The sequence below is a fragment of the Cupressus sempervirens genome, chromosome 1 (assembly GCF_028749045.1).
Source record: "Cupressus sempervirens isolate cs-2001-9-10 chromosome 1, ASM2874904v1, whole genome shotgun sequence".
NCBI lineage: Eukaryota > Viridiplantae > Streptophyta > Pinopsida > Cupressales > Cupressaceae > Cupressus > Cupressus sempervirens.
The window spans coordinates 450,161,829-450,168,653 of NC_143118.1; the positions used below are offsets into that span (position 1 = coordinate 450,161,829).

General features: G+C 34.8%; 1 non-coding gene across 1 annotated transcript; it reads right to left on the minus strand.

Annotated features, from left to right (window-relative positions):
* Positions 1 to 6,349: 6,349 nt before the first annotated feature.
* On the minus strand, positions 6,350 to 6,420 carry LOC149578244 (small nucleolar RNA snoR60). Its single transcript, XR_016358061.1, has one exon. It is a non-coding gene; the product is annotated as a small nucleolar RNA snoR60 (small nucleolar RNA).
* Between the last annotated feature and the right edge of the window lie 405 nt (positions 6,421 to 6,825).

A 6,825-nucleotide genomic window follows, 5' to 3' on the forward strand; every position in this document is an offset into this window, starting at 1 on the left:
TCACTCCTAGTTTTTGGGAAATTGAGAGTAGCATAACATTGTAGTTGTTGCCTAAATCTATTAAATAGTTATGCAATTTTTTTCCAAAATCTTGATATTAACAAGACTAGGGATACTTCCAATTTGTCTTTGAGCATAGTGAGAATGACCTCAATTGTATTAACATTAGGAGTGGGTATCCTGTGGATGCTTGGGGTTGTGGTGTGCTTCATATGATCTATTATTTTCAAAAAATTATCCATTTGGTTGGGGCAACTTTGTAACATTTTGAACATGGAGATCTTTTCTTTTACTCTTTTGAGTTCTTCTATTGCACCATACTTCTCTAAAGAACATGTTTGTTTCCTCATCATTGTGGAAGGGTTACTAAATGTTTGAGCCCCTTGACTAGATTACCTTAGAGGCACTAAATTATTGCTTTCTTGAGATTCCAAAGGAGTATGATGCAATTTTGGATGGATACCATCTACTAATGGCTCTCTCCTACAATGCAAGTCATAGGTGTTCCTCTTGAAACAAAAGTCTACACCCTTGCTTGAGGTATGACCCTCAAGCAACTTTGTGTAACATGGAAACAATCTCCAAGACATGATACTTGAACTATGAGATTAAGCCTCTGGAGAAGGTCAGATTCCTTACAATCAGGATGCACCTAACTACTACTTGAGAGGAAAAGGGATAATAGATGCATGAAAGTAAATTGTTGAAAGGGAAATGGGGGTGATGCATCTAATTAATATGGTTACAACTCTACTCAAGGAAGCACAACACATCAGTGAAAATTTTTAACACACAAGTATTGACTCTATTCTACTCCCCAAGAATTCACATGCAGATTTAGAACTAATCAAGTGTTGAATGGGAAGACATCTTCACAATACAACAATCATCAACAGTTTGAACACAATACATAACCTTTAGAAACTAGGAAAGAAACATTCAAATAAGGCAAGATACATGCATGTCTAATGAATGGAAACATAAGGTAGAGAAGAGAGCTATTTCATTAATGAAAAGAAAGGAATATAGTTGTAAAGCATAAGGGTAATACAAGTAGACATGACAGAATAGAGAGGAACCCCTAAAATATATTTATAACTACCTTTTTCTAGAGTTCAAGCATAACTCTGATACTACATTGAGTTCAAACTCTAACCACTAAGTTGAGTCAACATTGTAGAAGAATAGTAATTGATGATAAGAAATAAATCTAATTAGATGCATGTTTCCATGCTGAAAATCTGATCTTTGTGTGCAAATCAAGCTCTTAAGAGACAAAAATAATGACCATTACTACTCTAGCTAAGCATATAGATAACCAAGTGGTGAGAGGATAAACTTTGCATCTACTAGGCATGGGGAGCACCAAAAGTGGTTGCAAGCAATCAAAAGGCTTGTTCGACATTAAAGAGCTACTCAATAGTGTGTTTGCGACCATGCCAAGTTAATCATTTCATCATTTGAATATTCAACCTCACCACTTGGCCTTATATCATTAAAGAATTTCTCCACCTCACCCAAATTTCAAGATATTATGTTGAACTATACCTACATCTATTCATGACTTCACAACTAAAAATCCTCATTAACCGTATGCCCCTACAAAATTGCAACCTCTCATATTATGTATTATTGTTGCTTCACAACTTGAAATAATTTTAGCCTCTTAACTATTGCAACCTTGTGACATCATAAAACTAGCCACTTTGCACCATTGTTGTGGTTTGGACTTAACAACCTTTTAACCATGCGATAATGTGAAGCCATCAATTATTACCTTGTTCACTCCATCATAACTACCAAAAAAACATCTTTCTTAACCATGTGACATTACAACTACTACCTTGGATGACAATAGGTGAATCCATGTGATGTTCCACTTAACTAAATTATTTCATGTCATTTCCACCTCACAACCTAAAACCTTAACTCATACTTTAACCTTGTGAAGCTATGACAATCAACTAACCTAACTATTTCCTCATTATTGTTGTTTTGCAACATTAACCCTAGGTTAGTTACAACCCTCTAGATTGACCCTTCTTTGTTTGTTTATAGCCTCATAGCCTTGACCATGGGTTGACATTAACTGAATGCAATAGTGTGAATAAGGCATTTTGCAAATTTGTAACCTAAACCTTAGGTAAGCCTTAACTATCTATGATAATGCAAGAACATTAAAATGGATTACTATGGTAAGATTTCACACTATCACAACTTAAAAATTTGAAGATCATTTTGATGGAGTGCATTGATCTAATTTATCTATCCTCATTTGATAAGATACTCCTTCAAAATGACTAACGTTAAACTACCTTCTAACCCTCGTGACAATGTGATGAAGAGACTCAAATGCACCTAGCCCATCATGACACACACATCACCTTGCTTCTCCACTTTGGTAAAAAAAATTTCATTTTTAGAATATGGGGAAGCAACAATCGTCGATCCTCATTTTATCAACAATCTTGAAAAATCCTACCTATTATTTCATTCAACAAAAAACTTCGGGCCCATTACTCCAACTCAACATCCACCTTTGTTTATAGTTAGCACCTCCAATCAACCAAAACATGCCAATCTATCACTTGTTTTGATGGTTCCCTTTTGCGGTCCATAGACTAAATCCAATCCTACTTTGTCCATGCAAAATCTTGTTGCTTCGTCACTTTCATTAAAATTTAGACACTTTCAAAATGTGGGTATGTGATAAGCATTGATCATCTTTTGATTAGGAACCTACATGATCTTCACTACTTAAAACCAAGGAGAAGGGGGGCCTATAGGGATAGGTGTCACAAGGTCATATCTCCTCTTTGTTTAAACCTTATAAAACTTTAGAATGTGAGGAAATTCCATTCATCAATCAGGTAAGATCTAACAATGTCCATTGATCATGGGCCCCTTAGTTATTTCATAGCCAAAACTAGCTATGATGTTGTAAATAACTGCATTCACTACTTCACAACTTAAAGATGAATCTTAGCCCAAATCACTGTGACTTCACAATTGTAATCTTGACAATTTTGCACCTTTCTAGCCCATTTGATGGTTAATCCATAAACTAGAGTGATAGAGTGATGCATTTTTTGCATGATTGCAACTAGTTATATCATAAGACCATACCATGGAATATGAAGAAATGGTTAAGAATTAGGGATATAAAGAGAAATTCAAAGTTATATGTATCCTTGATATCTTACATGGAAATAAATAAATGAACTAATCAATATAGGCATAGTAGTCATCCTAGATGTTCATGAGTTTGGCACATTTGGAATAATGGTGGGTGGGTGGGGGGTGGGCATGAAAAAATGGCTAACATTTATGGCAATTTAGAGAGGATTCTTGCCTACTAAGAATGGACCAGTAGCCTTAAGAAATCCATTGGGCTAAAGAGTCACAAAAAATGTGCCCCTGTTCTACAATCAACCAAAAAAATTGTAACCTCTACGACTACAAAATTTTAAAACCTGTTATTTCATAGAGAAATATCCTATCCTCATGCACTTCTTGGAAAACAAGGAAAACACCTACTCTAATATGTACAATAGTTTATAGAGATAGAAGGTTAAACAAACCCATTAACTAGTTTATTGAAGTAGCTACCCTTCTTCACCATTTGATTTCTTCTTCCATGCATGTGGGCAACTGAAAATAGTAGCAAGCATGAAAAGCATGCTACTACAACTCAAAGCACCTTTCCAATGCTGAAAATAATGAATCTCTTCAACATTGGGACATTATCAACCTAAGAAAAACATGCTTTCTCTTCATTGTTATCTCCATCGTCATGCTCATGAATAAGCATGATAGGTAACTTGTTGAATTGTTGTAGAGCTAGATGCCTGATAGAGCATCCTCTTGATGGTGTTGGGTCTAGGAAATCAGCCCTAACCATGTTAATGTGCTCTACAATGGCAACATCCAACTAATTTGGAAGTAGCTCCTTTTCTTGTGAAGAAAAAATCTCCACTTTGTCTTCATTGTGTTCATGAGCCATTTCCTTGGGAGGTGTTGGTATGGTGTGGCTCTCCACTTGTTGTTGCTAAAGAACATGCTCCTCATAGATACAAGATGATGATTTTACATCTATGGAAGAGAAGATAGCATCAAACTCTTCCAAAATTCCATCATCATCATCGATCTCCTCCATTATAGTTGCAATAACATGCATAGGTTAAGGGGAAACCTCATGCATGTCTGCATGTCCTTCCTCAAGGATAGAGCTACCCTTGGGATCTTTTTTTTCATCCTCCATATCATGAAGGGTTGTCTTCTGCAACGTATGTTCCTCATATGGGGAAGATTACTTGTTAGACAAGAAAGAGGCCTCAATTTCATAGAAATCAATCTCCCCCATCCACTATGATGTCCCCATGTCACAATAGTGTCTATGATGGCTTGAAGAAGAGAGAAACTATTCTTCCTAAATTTCCTTCTCTATTATGATTTTGCATACAGGCTAGGAAGCAACCTCATGGACATTAATGTGCTCCTCTTTAATGGCAAGGATTCCATCCTAATGTTCTTCTTCTTCAACCTCCTACTATAGAAAATGTTCTTCATTTTTTGGCTACTCATTTGTTGTTTTTGATGTGGGAAATGATATATTCTCTTCTTCATTAACAAAAAAGAAGGGACAATGGTCATTTGTGGACTCACCATCATCAACATGTAGAGGTATCTGAGCTGTAGGTTGAGGTTCAGGGCAATTTAGGATAGAAATTTGGGGAGGGTTTCTTTGTCTGAAGCTAGCAAACTTCCTCCTTGGAGGCTCTTGCACTTCAGCTCTCTACACTTGGGCAAGCTTGTATCTTGCCTCCTCATATTTCTTTATTTGTTTCTTCCTCTCCAAAAATTGGAGAAAAATCTCATAAGCCTCATTAAAAATATCAAATGCCTCAGACACCATGGTGCAAACATGAGGATCATTCTCCCATATCTCCCTCTCACCATGCAAATAATTGAGCCAAGAAGTCATAGTGAGCATGACATAAGTAGAATCTCCATAGGATGTATCCTCATAAGGATTACGAATGAATTCAAAAATCTTGTTTATGTTAGAAAATCCATGGCCCAAAAAAAAATGTGGTCATAAAACTCTCCTACCTTTGACCTAGAATCACTACAAGGCTCTAAGGAAGATTGGATAGGCTAAAGAATAGCCTCTTCATAATATGGGGAAAGTAGGTATTTCTATGAAGGGGATCCATGATAAAGCATTTAGGAAAACAACTTCACAGAAATATTGAGGAAACATAAAAAATAAAAATCATACCACCACTTGGTTTTTTGAAATTGGTAGATGCATAGAATCCCCATAGTTTTTAATAAATGCCTCCAAAGGTTGATGGTACTAAGAAAAAAACCTAATTTATCAATGAATAAAGATCAACTAGCTAACTAGCAAACTTATGAATCTGAATCTATTGCACCGAGCATGCCAAAAACTATTGACACAAAAGTTTGCACCCTTGCTTGAGGTATGACCCTCAAGCAACTTTGTGTAACATAGAAATAATCTCCAAGCTATGTTACTTTAACTATGAGAGTCTTTTGAAAAGGTTAGCTTCCTTACAATCAAGATGCACCTAAATACTACTTGAGAGGAAAAGGGAGAAGGGATGCATGAAACACTAGTAAATTTGGACTCAGTTTTCAAATTTTGACCAAGCAATTTGTGGCAATTTTTCTCGTCAAAATTTGACCAACCTGCAAGTTGGTCAAATTTTCAACCAATACATTTGTCAAAAAAAAATAAAAATTCTAGCTCTGATTTGTCATTCTTGGTCAAAATTTTCACCAATGTTTGGTCAAAAAAATTTAGAATTGGTCAAAATTTTGACCAATTCTTGGTAGAAACCTATCAAGAATTGCTCGAAATTTCTACCAATGTTTGGTCAAAATTTCATTTTATGATGTATCAAGCAATTGTTTCTTATCCAAGACATTTAATTTGAAACCTTTTAAATCTTTGCAAAGATAAAGTTGGAGTAGAAAAATTTTCTTCTCAAAGGTGTCTTATGATTGTAAAACATCCATTTCATTATCTATTCAACAAACAAGACATATATAGTTCAATAGATAATGGAATGGACACTCTAAAAATAGAGGACACCTTTGAGAAGAAAAATTCTCCTGCTCCAACATTATCTTTGTAGAGATTTAAAAGGTTGTAAATTAAATGGCTTGGATAAGAAAAAATTTCTTGATATAACATGGAACAAATGGACATTTATGCATGGGGCACCATCAATTATGTGAGTGATGTAGATGCAGCCAAATTTTTTGGGGTTAAAGCCACCAATAATAATGACTCAATACTTAGTAATAAAATGTTACTAGAAGTGTCAAAAAATACAGGTGACATCATCCACAATTTCTTGAAGGGGAATCTAAGTATATCATCCTTCACTTACTACTGTGTGATCAACACATTTTAAAAACAAAAATATTTAAAATAGCAATATATCAAGAACACAGAAAAAAAAAATTATCAAAAAATTTTAATTGATGTCATCCAAATGCAATATCATAGAGTAGCACAAGACAACTCTAGCACTGCCAAAAGTAGCAGAGATGGAGTTGGGAGATAAAATTTTCTATATAAATAAGATATATGTCATCTATATCAAAATAAAATAATTATTCTACACACACACAAACTCATACAGTTAGTGAGAATAGCCATTTACTTATTACAATGTCATTAACATGCAGTTGAAAAAACAAACTATTTACATCATAAAAATATCAAAAAGTACACATCTAATCAAGGCACATCATATTTCACTTACCAAAATCATGGACAAAGTTTAAAGA